General features: G+C 48.4%; 1 protein-coding gene and 1 long non-coding RNA gene across 2 annotated transcripts in view; one reads left to right on the forward strand and one right to left on the reverse strand.

The window, feature by feature from the left end:
• Nucleotides 1-13921, forward strand: part of LOC148684500 (uncharacterized) — a 40642-nt gene extending 26721 nt beyond the window's left edge. The window contains exon 2 of the long non-coding RNA XR_015946024.1: nucleotides 13663-13921. This is a non-coding gene — a long non-coding RNA (uncharacterized LOC148684500). The remainder of the gene's footprint in view (nucleotides 1-13662) is intronic.
• The window catches only part of LOC148684498 (maestro heat-like repeat family member 5), a 439917-nt gene that overhangs the window by 79084 nt on the left and 342445 nt on the right, over nucleotides 1-18388 (reverse strand). The window lies entirely within an intron of this gene.

Raw genomic sequence — 18388 nt, forward strand, 5'->3', positions numbered from 1 at the left:
TCTTCCTTCTTACTTTTACAGTGGATTTTTATTCTTTATTCTAAACCAGTGATCCCCAGACTACGGTCCCCGGGCCGGATGCGGCCCAATTGGCCTCCCAATCCGGCCCGCGACGACCCCCGTCGCCTGCTGCTGCCACCCGCTCTTACGGCGCGTGACGCGGCGTCGATCTTCAAAATCGGAAAAAAATCGCCGAAAATCCTTTGTGCGCATGCGTATGGGCCTCTCCCGACCCAGAAGAGGTCATTTCCGGTGCACTTCCGGGTCGGGGGAGGCCCATACGCATGCGCACAAGCAATTTTCGGTGATTTTTTCCGACCGTGTGCGTGTGCGCATGCGCACGGGCGCGCACTCCCCCGCCCTCCGGCCCGCCGCGCGGTCGGCGTGGCGGGCACCGGCCCGAAGCCAGGTAAGTCTGGGGACCCCTGTTCTAAACCAATTTCCCTCAATATATTTGCCCTTCTACTCCTCCCCTTCTCATTGACGATTAACTCAACAAATTTATTCAGGCCAGCCAGGTTCTCAGTTAACTATTTCAGCAATTTATTTCATTTATAGGGAGTCCATCTTCTTCTTCATGTTTTGTCCATTGGCTTCACTCCACCTCTGTTCTCCGTTATTTGTACTCTTGGGTTCAAGCAGGGTCGGCTTTATAAGTTTTGAAGTGCAATATGAGTTTCATTCCACCTTATTTTCACATAGTAGTTCCACCATTGAACAACTGCATCAAGGTCGAGCCCTTCAGGTGTCCCTTGTTGTTGTAGTTTTAAATCTGTTGCTGCTTTCCCCTTTCCCTTGCTCCTTGCTTTTCCCTGGGCTGCAGTCCGTCAATGTATTCCCTTATTTTGCGGAGTAGACCAGCGCTGGCCGTTTGGGTTTCAAGGTGTTTTCAGGCGAGAGCGCTTGTTTTCTGTATGTTTTATAATCCAAATTTTAAGGAGGGGAAATCTCTTTTTAATTAAAAACCCAGGCAGTGAAACAGTAAAACAAAATATCAAAATGCTACAAACACAATTTTCTATGTTTCTGAGTCAATAAATATATTATATTATAACTTTTATATTATTTTATATATTATAACTTTTATATAACTTTATATTATAGCTTTTCTATATTACTATAATTTTATATAATTCTATATTATTTTGTATTAGGGGTTGGCAATGTACGGCCCATGGACCGGATGCGGCCCACAAAGACCGTTTTACCGGCTTCTGGTTTTATCGCGGGTCGCAGTCGGGTGAGCTCCGGGAGCAGCTGAGCACTTGGGGTGTCCAGTGGGCAAAAAGGGGCAGTGGGAGGCTACCTGCACCCCAGGAAGAAGGCCCGGAAGGCAATTTCAATAAAAAAATAGAAAAAAATAATTATCTCCTAATAATAGTTTCTTTAGTTACTTGTACTCCCAATATCCTTCCCTCTTCATCTTTAAATTTACATTCCGCCTCTAATTGTGGATTTATATACATGACAACCCCCTTTTTTAAAACTTTGTCTGAGGCTATATATTCTTCCCCCAATCTTTTGTTAATTAAAATTCTTTCATGTTTCTGTGCGATATGTGTCTCTTGTAGACATATCACATCCCATTTTTTCTTTTTAAATATATGTTCTATTTTATTCCTTTTTTTCTTATCATTCAGGCCATTTACATTCCAGGATATTATATTGAGCTCCATTTATTTTACTTACTAAAATTAGAAATACTTGATCACTTTATTTATTATCTTACCGAATTGTCAGCAAAAAAATTAATACAAAAAGGCAAATTTAATTATGGAATGCTCCAAATGGAAATCAAGGATCTTTCTTTAGGAAATTGCAAAAGAAATTAGCTGATTATAATAATGATTTGATTTTGATGGGAGATTGGAATGCAGTGATTTCAGCAGAGTGGGATAGATTCCCCCCAAAAAATGCTAGACCCAAATCGGGAAGGCTACCAGCAACCTTCTTTCAATTGGTTGATAATTTGGGATTGGAAGATGCAGGGAGGGCGAAAAATGACAAACTGTGACAGTATACATTTTATTCGGATGCCAATAAATCGTGTAGTAGAATCGATGCCATATGGGTTTCAAAACATTTAATGACAAAAATATTTAAAATAGAAATTATGGCAAAATCAATCACAGATCATAACCCAATAAAGATGGAATTAAAAGGGAATACTAAAAGGAACAAGAGCTGGAGGATGAACGAACGAGAGGTTATTAAATGATGATAAGATAGTAAAAGAGGCACAAAAGTTGATGGGGGAATATTTCAAAATTAATATGACCAAAGATATGGATATAAGAACAGTATGGGATGCTGGAAAAGCATATATAAGGGGTTTATATATCCAACAGAATATAATACGGAAAAGAGCAAGAGAGTCTAAATTGAAACAAAGACAGAAAGAAATAGAACAAAATGAAAGGCTGCTAAGTAACAAACCAAAGGATAAAGAATTAAAGAATAAAGCTAAGCTATTGCAATCCCAATTGTCTACATTAATGTCTGAGGAGATAGAGAATAAATTAAAATGGATGAAGCAAAAATCATTTGAGTTCGGGAACAAGCCAGGAAAGCTATTAGCCTGGCAAATCAAGAAAAAGCAGAAGGAAAGATATGTGAATAAAACAGTATATAAAGGACAAGTATTAGATACCGGTACAGAGGAGAAAATTAAAGGAGGTTTCTTAAAGTTTTTTATGGAATTATATAGTAAAGGCCAGGAAACAGAACAGGATGTAATGAATTATTTACAAGGGAAGAAAATCCCCATGGTAAGTCAAGAAAAAATGAAGTATCTAAATGAATCGATAACAATGATGGAAATACACCAGGCAATTGCTAAGATGAAGATAGGAAAGGCACCTGGCCCAGATGGGCTAGCAGCAATACATTATAAAAAAGTGGAGGATTCCCTAGCGGCACCATTCAAAATGTTAATAAATCAAATTATGAAAGAAGGTTCAGTTCCAAAGTCATGGCAGGAAGCGAGTATTACACTAATACATAAACCAGGAACTGATGGAGAATCAGTGAGCAATTACAGGCCCATCTCCCTGTTAAATAACGATTATAAAATCTTCGCGGGAATCCTGGCTAACAGATTAAAAATAGCAATGAAAGAGATAATACATGAAGATCAGTCAGGATTTCTACCAGACAGATATATAAAAACCAATGTGCAAATTGTTATTGACTTAATAGAATAGAATGAAAACCAAGTAAAAGGGCAGGATTTATATTGGTGGATGAGGAAAAAGCATTCGACAGCCTATCAAGATGCTTCCTGCATAAAATATTAGAGATGGCATCGCTAGGAGAAGACTATTGTAGAGGAATTAAAGCAATATATGAAAAGCAAGTTGCCAATTTAATCATAAATGGGGACAAAACAGATTGGTTTTCAGTTGAAAGGGGAACTAGGCAGGGGTGCTTGCTTTCACCGCTGCTGTTTATATTGCCATTAGAAATATTATTGAATGAAATAAGGGAAGATGAGGAAATTACGGGAATTACATTGGGAAAGTTTAAAGTGAGAGCCTTTGCGGATGATATATTAATAACTACAGAAAACCCAGAGAAAAGTACAGTGGTACCTCGGTTTATGAACACAATTGGTTCCGGAAGTCTGTTCATGAACCGAAGCGTTCATAAACTGAAGCGAACTTTCCCATTGAAAGTAATGGAAAATGGATTAATCCGTTCCAGACAATGAAAAACACCCCCTAAAGCAGCAATTTAACACATATTTTACTGTCTACCAAGACCATTGATACATAAAATGAAGGCAATAATCAATGTATTGTACTATAAAATAATTAAGACAGTATTGTAGATGAAAAAATAATAATATTTTTTTTCTTATCTGGACTGATAGTCATTGTTTGGATGGGGGCATAGCTGCCAAGTTATCCCTTTTTTAAAGGGATTTTCCCTTAAGCTGAATAGGCTTCCTCGCGAGAAAAGGGAAAACTTGGCAGCTATGGATGGGGGCTCAGGGTTCTCTTCGCTTCTGTGGCAGTGGCAGCGGGGGTAGTTCGGCGATGGGGCAGCTGGGCTAGGGCCTCCTCCTTACACCCCGCACCCCGCATTTGCCCCTGGCCACCCTCCGGCTCCAGATCTCCGAGAGGCCAGGCAATCCCGGCGCGGCGGCGCAGCAGCAGTGGGTGTGGTGGTCAACGGGTCCGAGGCTCCTTTCTCGGAGGGACTCCTCCCCCTCTTCAGATTGAGTGTGGCGGCGGCGGCAGCAGAAAGGTCGGGTCCGAGGCCTCGGCGCTCCACGAGGTGGGAGATCCCAGGCCTCTGGCCCCTGGGGCTCTGCCTGATCGGCGGCTGGGCGCCCTCGATTTCGGGGTGTTGCGCTTGCCGGGGGAGGGGCGACCTCTCGGCCGGTCCACCGGGCACCCCCGGCACCCACACGGTGTCAGCGGTGTCGGAGTCAGCGGCTCAGGAGCTGCTCGGGCAGCGCAAACATGCTTGCTGCCCTCAGGAGCTCCGCGGACTGGGCCGAAGGCACGGAAGGCACGGAAGCGCTCCGATGCCTTTGGCCCAGTCCGCAGAACTCCTGAGGGCAGTCAGCGTGTTCGCGCGGCCTGAGCGGCTCCTGAGCTGCTGACACCGCCGTCGCCGGGCACCCCCGGCACCCACACAGCGTCAGCGGCTCAGGAGCCGCTCGGGCCGCGCGAACGTGTTCGCTGCCCTCAGGAGCTCCGTGGACTGGGCCGAAGGCATCGGAATGCTGCTATGCCTGCGGCCAGGTCCACGGAGCTCCTGAGGGCAGTCAGTGTGTTCGCGCGGCCCGAGCGGCTCCTGAGCTGCTGAGACCGCCGTCGCCGGACACCCCCGGAACCCACACGGTGTCAGCGGCTCAGGAGCCGCTCGAACGTGTTCGCTGCCCTCAGGAGCTCCGTGGACTGGGCCGAAGGCATCGGAATGCTGCTATGCCTTCGGCCAGGTCCACGGAGCTCCTGACGGCAGTCAGTGTGTTCGCGCGGCCCGAGCGGCTCCTGAGCTGCTGAGACCGCCGTCGCCGGACACCCCCGGAACCCACACGGTGTCAGCGGCTCAGGAGCCGCTCGAACGTGTTCGCTGCCCTCAGGAGCTCCGTGGACTGGGCCGAAGGCATCGGAATGCTGCTATGCCTTCGGCCAGGTCCACGGAGCTCCTGAGGGCAGTCAGTGTGTTCGCGCGGCCCGAGCGGCTCCTGAGCTACTGAGACCGCCGTCGCCGGGCACCCCCGGCACCCACACGGCATCGGCTCCTGAGGGCAGGCAGCATGTTCGTGCGGCCCGAGCAGCTCCTGAGCCACTGACTCTGACGATGCCATGTGGGTTCCGGGGCTGCCCGGCGACGGCGGTCTCAGCAGCTCAGGAGCCGCTCGGGCCGCGCGAACACGCTGACTGCCCTCAGGAGCTCCGCGGACTGGGCCAAAGGCAGCGGAGCGCTTCCGTGCCTTCCGTGCCTTTGACCCAGTCCGCGGAGCTTCTGAGGGCAGCCAGCATGTTCGCGCTGCCCGAGTGGATCCTGAGCCGCTGACTCCAACACCGCCGACGCCGGGCTGTTGCACTCGCCGGGGGAGGGGCGACCTCTCGGCCTGTCCACCGGGCACCCCCAGCTCCCACACGGCATCGGCGGTGTCGGAGTCAGTGGCTCAGGAGCCACTCGGGCAGCGCGAACATGCTGGCTGCCCTCAGAAGCTCCACGGACTGGGCCGAAGGCATGGAAGGCACGGAAGCGCTCCGATGTCTTCGGCCCAGTCCGCAGAGCTCCTGAGGGCAGTCAGCGTGTTCGCACGGCCCAAGCGGCTCCTGAGCTGCTGAGACCGCCATCAGCGGGCACCCCTGGGACTCACATGGTGTCGTCGGAGTCAGCGGCTCAGGAGCTGCTCGGGCCACGCGAACGTGCTGCCTGCCCTAAGGAGCTCCGCGGACTGGGCCGAAGGCATGGAAGGCACGGAAGCGCTCCGATGTCTTCGGCCCAGTCCGCGGAGCTCCTGAGGGCAGCCAGCATGTTCGCGCTGCCCAAGTGGCTCCTGAGACGCCGACGCCGTGTGGGTGCCGGGGGTGCCCGGTGGACAGGCCGAGAGGTCGCCCCTCCCCCGGCGAGCGCAACAGCCCGAAATTGAGGGTGCCCAGCCACTGACCAGCCGCTGACCAGGCAGAGCCCCAGGGGCCAGAGGCCTGGGATTTCCTGCCTCGCGGAGCACCGAGGCCTCAGACCCGACCTTTCTGCCGCCGCCGCCGCGCTCAATCCGAAGAGGGAGAGGAGTCCCTCTGAGAAAGGAGCCTCGGACCCATCGATCACGCCCGCAAGCTGCTGCTGCGCCGCCGCGCCGGGATCGCCCGGCCACCCGGAGATCCAGGGCAGGAGGGTCCCTGGGGCAAAAGGGAGGTAAGGAGGGGTAAGGAGGAGGCCCTGGCCTAGCTGCTCTGTGAAGGCATTGGAGCGCTTTCGCAGATGCTCCGATGCCTCAGCGGAGGCCTCAGTAGGCCTTGGAAACCTTGGAAACCTCGGGTTACTTACTTCCGGGTTATGATTGTTCGTAAACCGAAAGTTCGTAACCCGAGGTGTTCGTAAACCGAGGTTCCACTGTATCAGTAAAGCATTAGAGGTAATTAAAAAATTTGGCGAACTATCGGGATTTAAATTGAATAAAGAAAAAACTAAATTATTAATTAAAAACATACAAGAAAAAGATCAAAAGAAATTAGAAGATGGGGTGGGGTTAAAAATTGTAAATAAGGCCAAATACCTAGGTATAGATATTACCATGAAAAATATTAATCTATTCAAAAATAATTATGAGAAAATGTGGAATGAAATAAAAAAGGATTTTGAAAGGTGGAGTAAATTGCAATTATCATTGTGGGGTAGTGTTTCAATAATTAAAATGAATGTTCTACCAAAAATGTTATACCTTTTCCAAACAATACCAATCATAATAAAAGAGAATTGCTTTGATATTTAGAGGAAAGATATAATCAAATTCATCTGGCAAGGGAAAAAACCACGCATAAAATTTAAATTATTGATGCAAAAGAAGGAAAAAGGAAGTCTATCATTACCAAATTTGAAATTATATTATGAGGCAGAATGCTTGATATGGGTAAGGGATTGGATAAAATTGGAGAAAACAAAAAGTTTAGATCTGGAAAGTTTCAATTGTAGCTTTGGTTGGCATGCCTATCTAAATTATAAAAAAGCCAAAATAAATAAAGAATTTTCCAATCATATATGAAGAGGCACATTATATAAAGTATGGGTTAGGTATAAAAGGTATGCAGAAATGCAAACGCTGTGGTGGATCTCACCAATAGACGCTCATGCCATTAAAAAATTAAATACCACATATTGGCCCACATATAAACAATTGGTAGAAGAATATCAAGGTGATTATAAATTAAAGATACATGAGGATTTAGACAGATCAGATCCGGAATTAGACAGATCAGTAAATAAAGGAAGAAAGAGAAAATAAATTACCCAAAAATACTTTGAAATGGTGGAAAATTTAGAATTGATTGATTCTTGGAGGTATAAATACCCAGTACAAAAATATTATACAGTACTTATTTTTCATTGTTGCACCAGTCGGCAAGCAGAATCGATGGGATATGCATATCAAAAGATTTAAGTACAAGAATAAGGGAAATATTGCCCCAAACCTTGGCAGACCATAATCCAGTAACATTAATCTTAAATGAAAAGGACCAAAAAGTCAATAAGAATCAGAGAATGAATGTCTTTTTATTAATGAATGAAAAAATAGTACAAGGAGCATATAAGTTAATGAAAGAATATTTGGAATTAAATGATAATGGTGAAGTGGATTCTAAGATAGTTTGGGAAACTGGGAAAGCAGTAGCAAGAGGTTACTTCATTCAGCAGAATGCGATACTTAGGAAAGCAAGAGAACAGGGGAAAAAGGATCTATTGGAGGAAATAAAAAAGAAGAAGAAAATATTATATACAACAAACAAATTGGTCAGGAAATCAGTATTTTAAGGGCGGAATATGAGAGTATAACAGATCAAGATATGGAAAAACAAATTCAATTTTAGAAATATAAAAATTTTGAGTGGGCAAGTAAGCCGGGAATTTTTTTAGTGTGGCAGTTAAAAAAAGGAAAAATGAGAGATTAATAAATAAATGAAGAATAGAAGGGGAAATCATAGATAAACCAAAAGAAATGATAACTTTTTGAAAATTATTCTACAGCATTCTATAAAAAAGAAGAAATTAGAGAACAGGAATTAGAGGAATATATTTTAAAAATCATCCATTGCCAAAAATACCTGCAGAGAAAATCAAATTATTGAATGAGACAGTAAATATAACAGAAATCAAAGAAGTGCTCCAAAAAATGAAAAAAGGGAAGGCGCTTGGACCGGATGGGATCCCAATAGAAGAATAAGATCAAAATTTAGAAGAAATATTAATAATACCTCTAAAAGATCTGATAAATGATATTTTTTTAAAAAGGAATCATGCCAGATACATTGGGGGGGGGGAGCTTTGATAACGTTATTACGAAAACAAAATATGGATTTAGAATTACCATCGCATTATAGGCCCATTTCTTTCTTAAATTGTGATTATAAATTTTTTGCAGGGGTATTAGAATAAATTTAATATGGAAAGATGTAATTCATGGAAATCAGGCCGGATTTGAAGGTGGTGCAGTCTGTCACCAAGGCACTGGGCATCAGATGGGATCGCCACACCCCTTCCCACCCTCCCTCATTGGGGGGGGGGGCAAACCCAGCGTCTGAATGGACTTCGAAAATTGCAACGAGGGAATTCTGTAAAGCAACAGGACTGCAGTGGATCAATGCCCTTCCCTCAGTCCTGCATAATATACGAAGCCAGCCAAGGGGACCCGCCACGTTATCCCCGTAGGAACTGGGGGGGGGGCTTGCCCCCCTCCACTGCTTCAGGCTGCAGGGCAGCATTTGGGTTTGTCTTGACTGAGCCCTGAGACGAACCTTCTTTGTCCAGCGGTTTCCCAAAAAGCGCTCTTGCCTTGAAAGCCGAACGGCCAGCGCTGGTCTACTCCGCCAAAGCAGGAAATCAATGGACGGACTGCAGCCCGGGAGGAAGAAAGGGAAAGGGGAAGGGAAAGGGAAAGGGGAAAGCAGCAAGAGATGGCCAAAGAAGAAGAGCAACCCGAGGGATGCAGTTCTTCAAGCGCGGAACTCTTCTATGGAAAGCGGGTGGAATGAGATGCCCTTCCGTGGCCCCAGGCTCAGAGACTTCCTGGCCGAAGGAGGAGGCACAACAGCCGGCAGGTGCTGAAGAGAAGAAGCTGCGGAGGAAAAAGGAGAGGAAAAGCCAAGTCAGAAGAGCAAGAAGAGCAGGTCTTCCGACCCCACAGGGACGCCTCCTTAGAGTTCCTTGGAGAATTCAGCATGCAGGGCAGTTCCTAAGTACCTATTGGTACCTATTGCGGCCCCCACAGGCAGGTCCTTCAACAACTTCAATCCTAAAAAAAGGTCAACAACTTTGGTTGGCCCTCATGCATGTTCACTTCATCAAATCTGGCCCTCTTTGAAAAGGGTTTGGACACTAAAGGAATCCGGGGCGGGGGGGGGGGTTCCTGTCCGAAGCCCGGGGGAGGCTAGGGCCATGGCACGACCCTGATCAGTGACCCTGGGGGAGCTCTGAGTTGATGGGCATCTACAGGGCTCCCCCTCCTGGTGGCTAACCCTTCTGAGACTCCCGGTAGGCAGGCAGGAGTCAGATCTAGTCAGGTCGGTCCCAATGCCTAAGTCAGCCACCCCCAAACTTGGCCCTCCAGATGTTTTGGGACTACAATTCCCATCACCCCTGAGTTTGGGGGTGCCTGGCCTAAGCCAAGACCACTCCTCTTCTGTAACCAATCAAGGGGTGTCCTTTTTTAGCCCATTCTTCCCCTAAAATGCTGGTGTCAGGTGTCCTTATTCCAAATGTGGAGGGTAACAAAGGCAGAGGAAGCAGAAATAGATGGCTTTCTAGATATCTTAGCCTAGCACACTCAGAAGGAAGTCCAAGGCTGCAACCTTTTACTGTACATTCACCAGATATTAACAGCAACCACAAGAACAACAACTTATTTGTACCCCACCCATCTGGCTGGGTTTCCCCAGCCACTCTGGGCGGCTTCCAACAAAGATTAAAAATGCCTGCCTAACATATTACCCTTTGGCGGTTCAGGCTCAGACAGACACTGCTTTTGGATGTGCTAAACGTCTCTACTTTAAGTTCTGATCAACCATGGAAGCTTTCAAAATTATTAAATCTCCCCCTTTTCCTAAATGGGGAGGTAAAAGTCGGGTGGGATGACAGGCTGAGCAACAAGCCAACAAGGTGCAAAAGACGAACCTTGCAAATGCCATCTGAATATGCCCCTTTCCCAAAGAAGGGAGCTTCAGCAGCAGGAGGACTCCCAGCAAAGGAAATTCCTGGAAATTCAAGAAGGTCTCTGGAGAGAATCGAATCCAACTGCTTCTCTTTGTGGAAGCAAAGACAAAATCTGTCAGCCCCAAAGCCCAGTGAGTTCTCAGACTTCCAGGTACAGTAGGGAATTATGCAGTCAAAACACACCTAGGTTGGTGTAAGGAGAACAAAGGTACATTCTTCCTAGAGGGCATTCCTGCAGAAACCCCACAGTCTTGCTGTAGATGAAAAAGACCCTTTCTCTTGCTGCTGCCTGCTTTTCACAGAGATATTTTTCTCTGCTCCGATCACAGACTAGGGACCATGTGCTTCCTCCTATGCCACCATTGCCACCATTGCCAGCCCATCCCCCCCAGACGTGCCCAATGCTGTTATAGCCTTGCCCACCAGCATAGCGGCCACAACCTTAAAATAACGAAAAGTCATGTTTAATAAAGGTAAAGGGACCCCTGACCATTAGGTCCAGTCGTGACCGACTCTGGTGTTGCGGCGCTCATCTCGCTCTATTGGCCGAGGGAGCCAGTGTACAGCTTCCAGGTCATGTGGCCAGCATGACAAAGCCGCTTCTGACAAACCAGAGCAGCGCATGGAAACCCCATTTACCTTCCCGCTTGGCGCGGTATCTATTTATCTACTTGCACTTTGACATGCTTTCGAACTGCTAGGTTGGCAGGAGCTGGGACCGAGCAACGGGAGCTCACCCCGTCGCGGGGATTCGAAGCGCCGACCTTCTGATTGGCAAGCCCTATGCTCTGTGGTCTTTTCCAGGGAGTCTTCTCTTCTCATTAAGTGGCCAAAGTATTGGAGCCTCAGCTTCAGGATCTGTCCTTCCAGTGAGCACTCAGGGCTGATTTTCTTCAGAATGGATAGGTCTGATCTTCTTCCAGTCCATGGGACTCTCAAGAGTCTCCTCCGGCACCATAATTCAAAAGCATCAATTCTTCGGCGATCCGCCTTCTTTATGGTCCAGCTCTCACTTCCATACATCACTACTGGGAAAACCATAGCTTTAACTATACGGACCTTTGTGGGCAAGGTGATGTCTCTGCTTTTTAAGATGCTGTCTAGGTTTGTCATTGCTTTTCTCCCAAGAAGCAGGCGTCTTTTAATTTTGTGACTGCTGTCACCATCTGCAGTGATCATAGAACCCAAGAAAGGAAAATCTCTCACTGCCTCCATTTCTTCCCCTTCTATTTGCCAGGAGGTGATGGAACCAGTGGTCATGATCTGAGTTTTTTTGATGTTGAGCTTCAGACCACATTTTGCGCTCTCCTCTTTCACCCTCATTAAAAGGTTCTTTAATTCCTCCTCACTTTCTGCCATCAAGGTTGTGTCATTTGCATATCTGAGGCTGTTGATATTTCTTCTGGCAATCTTAATTCCGGCTTGGGATTCATCTAGTCCAGCCTTTCGTGTGATGAATTCTGCATACAAGTTGGACAGCCACTTTGCTTTCTTGCATTTCCTTTTCCTTGGGATGGTTTTCGTTGCTGCCTCCTGTATAATGTTACGAGCCTCCAGCCATAGTTCTTCAGGCACTCTGTCCACCAAATCTAAATCCTTAAGAACCTGTTCCTCACTTCCACTGTGTATTCATAAGGGATTTGATTTAGATTGTGTCTTACTGGCCCAGTGGTTTTTCCTACTTTCTTCAGTTTAAGCTGGAATTTTGCTATAAGAAGCTGATGATCTGAACCACAATCTGCTCCAGGTCTTGTTTTTGCTGACTGTATAGAGCTTCTCCATCTTTGGCTGCAGAGAATATAATCAATCTGATTTCGATGCTGCCCATTTGGTGATATCCATGTGTAGAGTCGTCTCTTGTGTTGTTGGAAGAGAGTGTTTGTGATGACCAGCTTGTTCTCTTGACAGAACTCTATTAGCCTTTGCCCTGCTTCATTTTGAACTCCAAGGCCAAACTTGCCAGTTGTTCCTTTTATCTCTTGACTCCCTACTTTAGCATTCCAATCCCCTGTAATGAGAAGAACATCCTTCTTTGGTGTCATTTCTGGAAGGTGTTCTAGGTCAGTTTCTTCGGCTCCGTTAGTTGGTGCATAAACTTGGATTACTGTCTGCCAAGGTCTGCCTTGGATTCGTATTGAGATCATTCTATCATTTATGGCAGGCATCCCCAAACTGTGGCCCTCCAGATGTTTTGGCCTACAACTCCCATGATCCCTAGTTTACAGGACCAGTGGTCAGGGATGGTGGGAATAGTAGTCCAAAACATCTGGAGGGCCGAAGTTTGAGGATGCCTGATTTATGAGATCATAATACAGCTTTCGCCACACTTTTGTTGACTATGAGGGTCACTCCATTTCTTCTATGGGATTCTTGCCCACAGTAGTAGATATGAACTGAATTTGCCCATTCCCTTCCATTTTAGTTCACTGATGCCCAGGATGTCAATATTTATTCTTGTCATCTCATTTTTGACCACATCCAGCTTACCTCCATCCATGGTTCTTACATTCCAGGTTCCTATGCAATATTTTTCTTTACAGCATCAGACTTTCCTTTCGCTTCTAGGCATATCCGCAACCGAGCGACCTTTCGGCTTTGGCCCAGCCGCTTCATCAGCTCTGAATCTACTTGTACTTGTCCTCCACTCTTCCTCAGTAGCATGTTGGACGCCTTCCGACCTGAGGGGCTCATCTTCGAACGTCATAACTTTCATATACCTGTTGTCTTTGTCCATGGAGTTTTCTTGGCAGGGATACTGGAGTGGCTTGCCAGTTCCTGCTCCAGCACATTTTAAGGAAGTGTGCAAGAAAGTTCAATCAATGCCCGATAATGAAATATATGACCAGGGCAAAAGTGGGTTGCGTCCGTTTGCAACATAAACCACCTTTAGGAAGTTAACAGTTAGCAACCAAGGGTGCAAAAGTGTTAACGGAAAAATCTGAGGGCTCCCTTGGACCAAACAAGACTCCAGCCAAGACTAACAGAGCAAAACAGCAGCCAGTAGGCTTGGTCTTTAATAAAGAAAATACTGTCGTGACAGGGCCCCACCTGCAACAAGGTGAAGCACGATGGAGACCCCGAACAAAAGGGGTCTTCCCTTTTTATGTGTTCCCCATCACCAAGATACACCCCTAATGCTACGTCACTAAAATGTCACTAATACATCATCAGTACATCACAAAAAGGAGGGGTCCAGAGGTAGTAGTAATTCGAGCACCTGGCCAGGTGTTCCTGGCTCCTTCTCACCCCCTCCCTTCTATATTTCCTCAGGTCAAAGGGAGGTTCACAGTCATCAGGAGGGTGATGGTTGTCCATTGACTTGGGCTTGGTCCGAATCCACATGGAGAGGAAAATCCATTGTATAGGAGATGGTCGGCTGTTTGGCACAATTGGAGGTGGAATTTCCTTGTTTGGGAGGAGGCTGTGTACGAGTCGTCTCGCTCACCAGATTATGGCAGCTTCTCCTCCCAGGATCCCCCCTTTGATACAGTTTTATATACAGACTAAAATAAACATGGAATAAAAATAAGTCTGAGTCGTGACTGATTCCTTAGAAGTATGGAAATAATAAAAATAAATTTTTATTTATACCCCGCCCTCCCCAGTCAAAACCGGGCTCAGGGCAGCTCACACCAATAAAATTACAATAAAACATAAAAAGCAATTAATTAAAATACAGATTAAAATTTAATATTAAAATTTAAAATGCAGCCTCATTTTAAGTCCATAAATCCAAGCCATGAGGGAGGAAAACACAGGGGTCAGACTAAGTCCAACCCAAAGGCCAGGCAGAACAGATCTCTCTTGCAGGCCCTGCGGAAAGATGACAAATCCCGCAGGGCCCTGGTCTCCCCACCAAGTTGGGGCCAGTACTGAAAAGGCCCTGGCCCTAGTAGAGGCCAATCTAGCCACCTTATGGATCGGTGCTTGTGGGACTGTGTGAATCTATATTTTATGTAGAAAGATTGGGAGGGGGGTATTTCTACAACAGTTCCCCCCTTTGGAGATAGGATCGTGAAGGTGGGTAGCGCACGATCCCTTTCTCCACACAAACGAACGAAATTGACACTTATATGCAAAAATCCACAACCTGTTGTGTACTTAAAGGTCTCATTTCTACGTATTCAGAATGATCACCCCAAGGTTGTGGTTCCCGGACTGGATGAAATGGGGGACGATTGTGAGGGGTAGGGAGACAGGTACCACATGCGTGACAACACAAGGGGAAGAAATTAATAGCACAGCAAAATAGAGCGACGCATGCAACAACAGTGGTCAGTATAATAAGACCATTGCCCAGAAGTTGTTTCACCCAGGCTGACCCAGGTCAAAGAGGTGGGAGTCTGAGAGACCTTCGTGTTGGATTTCCTTCAGTCCCTCCGTTAGTTGGTGTGAGGGACAGGGGATATCGCAAAGTCCCTCCCCTCCTGAGTTCAAGCCCATCCCCGAGCGCAGGGGAAAGCAGGGAGAGTTCCGATTCCAGTGGGGAAGCAGGAAGTCGTGTCCGAGGCTCAGACAAGGTAGCGGAGCCAGGGTCCCAGGTGGGACAGGAAGGCGCAAGCAAGCAAGGGGGGCAGACCCATCCCCCCAACTCCGGAATTGCGCAGAAAGCGGAGAGGGAAGAGGATGGGTCTACCAAAGTTGTTATGTTGGAGATAAACGCGCCAAACGCCATTCGGAGGTTCTGATTCAAGCTGAGAAGATGTGTCCTTGTAAATAGCATTGCCTTCAGCACTGTAAATACGCAGCACCAATAAAAGATAAAATGCAGAGCTGTGTAGAGTCGTTACTCTGAAGTAGCCCGCTCCGGCCACTGTGACAGCAACCTCCGAATCTTTTTTTGGGCTACTTTGGAGTTGCCGGGATGAGCGCGCCAGAAGCGGAGAAATGGCGGCAGATCGCAGAGAAAGCCCAGCAGGACCTGCAGCAACTGGTGTTGCAGGCACAGGGAGAATTAAAGGCAGCTAAAGAAGAGACGCAGAAGGTCCAGGAGGACAGGCAACACCTTGCGGAACAGGTGAGAGCGCTACAGGAGAAAGAGCAGCAGTTAAGGGCGGTAGCGGTGGACCTCCAGAACAAGCTGGATGCAGAGAAAAACAAGGGAGGAGGGGGAGCCCAACTCCAAGTGCTGCCAGGAAGGAGAGCAGGGACCCTAGTAAGCAAGTTCAATGGAGACCCGAGGGAATATCATGGCTTTGAGACTGAGATCGTGTATGCTCTTGAGCTGCACCATGATGAGTTCCCTGATGATGGGCACAGAGTAACGTTTATAGTGGAACACCTTACCGGGGCAGCCAGGGAGTGGCTTAGATCATTAATCGCGACAAAAAATCCTTGCATGAAGGATGTCAAACTATTTTTAGGGGCTTTAAAAACAATGTATGCGTCTGATAGCCATATGGACCAGACCAAAGAGGAACTGCATAATTTACGACAAGGAAAAATGACAGTTCGCGAATATTGATCAAGATTCACCATGCTGGTGCACAGACTGGGGTGGGAACTGCACTCGCCTCCGATGGAAGCGGCGTTCTACCTGGGGTTGCATGAGGATGTGAAAGATGAGCTCTCGAGAGGTCCAAAGCCCAGTAATAAGGATCAGCTCAGCAAAGCGGCTCTGGCGGTGGGGGTGAGACAGGAATCCCGATGGAACGACAAGCAGCCAATGTGCGCAAAGCGAGCTTGGTTCCCACGGTCGCAGGAGAAGCCACTCCCCCAACAGCCATCTCAGGCCATGCCAGGGGCCAGCCAAGACCAGGAACCCATGCAAATTGATAGCGCGCGCGGGGGGGCTTTTCAAACCCCAGCGGCGCCAAGACGCAAGGAGGGAAGAGGCGGGAATTGCTTTCTCTGCAACTCCCCTCAGCATCTCGTCAGAGACTGCCCACATCGCAGGGAATGGCAAGGAAAGGCGGGAACGGTTGTGCCCTCCCCCACTGACGCAGCACCACAGCAGGGAAACGAGACAGCCTGGCTGCAGGAGACAAGGGGCAGCAGCCAGGCGCAATCGGCAAACAACAGCCCCAGCCCACCCACCCGCACAGCGAGGAGCAGCGCCAGCCCACCCCCACCCCCAGAGCAGGGGTAGTTCTAGAAGTGACGCTAACGCTCCCTAATGGGTATCCCCTGACGGTCCTCGCGTTAATCGACTCAGGTGCCTCTGCCAACTTCTTTTCGAGAAACTTTGCAGAAGCGCACCAGATCCAACTTCTGCAGCTGGATTTTCCCCTGCAAGTCTCCACCATTGACGGCAGGGAGTTGCTGGGAGGGGCCATCACCCACCAGACCCCTCCCCATGAGAATGACGGTGGGACGACACTCAGAGACACTGGCATTCAACGTCACCACCATCTCAGACCCCCCCATCGTCTTGGGCATGAGCTGGCTGGCGCGCCATGACCCCTCCATCAGTTGGCACCAGAGATGCATCACGTTTGGATCGGACTTTTGTCTGGAACATTGCATGCAGCACCAACCAGGGGAGGGGCCTCCAATAGCCACGGTGGCCACCATGCACGTCAAGGGGGGTGAGGCGATACCCAAGCCGTACTGGGACCTGCAGGAGGTCTTCAGTGAAGCGGAATCCGACCACCTACCCCCGCACAGGTCGTTTGACTGCCAGATCAACCTGGTGCCGGGGGCCACGCTACCCCCAGCCAAGCTGTACTCCATGTCAGATCAGGAGCTGGAGGATCTGCGTGCGTTTATAGACAAGAACCTCAAGAGGGGGTTCATCAGAGAAAGCAAGGCAGCGGGGGGCAGCCCGGTCTTCTGGGTGGACAAGAAGGACACGCAACAGCGCCGTCTTGTGGTGGATTTTAGACGGCTGAACAACATGACAGAACCGGTGGCTTTCCCAATGCCCAGAGTGGACGATCTGCTGACAGCGGCACGCAGGGGCAAGATCTTCACCAAGCTCGACCTGAGGGGGGCGTACAACTTGATCAGAATCCGGGAAGGCGATGAGTGGAAGACCACGATGTTCATGCCTCTGGGCTCTTTTGAATATCTGGTGATGCCCTTCGGTTTGCAAGGGGGCTCAGCATGCTTCCAGGCCTTCATGCACCACGTCCTGGGGTCCCTCCTCTTCAAGAACTGCTGGGTCTTCCTAGATGACATCCTTATATACTCCAATGACCCAGTGCAGCATGTAAAGGATGTCAGGGAGGTGTTGCAGCGCCTGAAGGAGCACCACCTGTATGTGAAGCTGGAGAAGTGTAAGTTTCACACCAAAGAGGTGGACTTCCTGGGCTACAAACTGTCAGACAAGGGGCTAGCGATGGACAAGGACAAGGTGCAGGCCATCCTGGACTGGCACAGCCCCAGGACGCGCAAAGATGCCCAACGCCTACTAGGCTTCGCCAACTTCTACAGGAAGTTCATCAAGAACTTCTCGCGGGTTATGGCTCCCATCACTGACTGCCTGAGAGGCAAGCAGAAGTTCAGGTGGACACAGGAGGCGCAAGCAGCGTTCAAAAGCCTCAAGAGGGTGTTCGCTTCAGACCAGAACCTGTTCCACGTGGTGCAGGATGCGCCCCTACGCGTGGAAACCGACGCTTCAGACAGAGAATTGGGAGCGATCCTGTTGCAACTGGATGCCAACAGAGAGTGGAGACCCTGTGCCTTTTTCTCCAGAAAGCTGACACAGCCAGAACGCAACTACACGGTGTTTGATAAGGAACTTCTCGCGATCCATTCTGCGTTTAAACACTGGAGACATTTCCTGGTGGGCGCCAAGCACCCCATTCAGGTGTGCACAGACCACAAAAACCTGGAGTTCTGGAGAACAGCCAGGGTGCTCAACCAGCGGCAGATACGGTGGGCAGAGTTCTTCTCGCACTTCAACTTCTCCATCCACTACATACCGGGGGAGCAGAACGTCAGGGCGGATGCCCTCTCCCGCAAGCCGGAGTACATGGAGGAGGAGTTGCCACCAGCACCCCGGCACATTTTCCCCCCATCAGCATGGTCCTGCGGAGCAGCAGTGGTGAGCGAG

The sequence above is a fragment of the Zootoca vivipara genome, chromosome 10 (assembly GCF_965207765.1).
Source record: "Zootoca vivipara chromosome 10, rZooViv2.hap1.1, whole genome shotgun sequence".
NCBI lineage: Eukaryota > Metazoa > Chordata > Lepidosauria > Squamata > Lacertidae > Zootoca > Zootoca vivipara.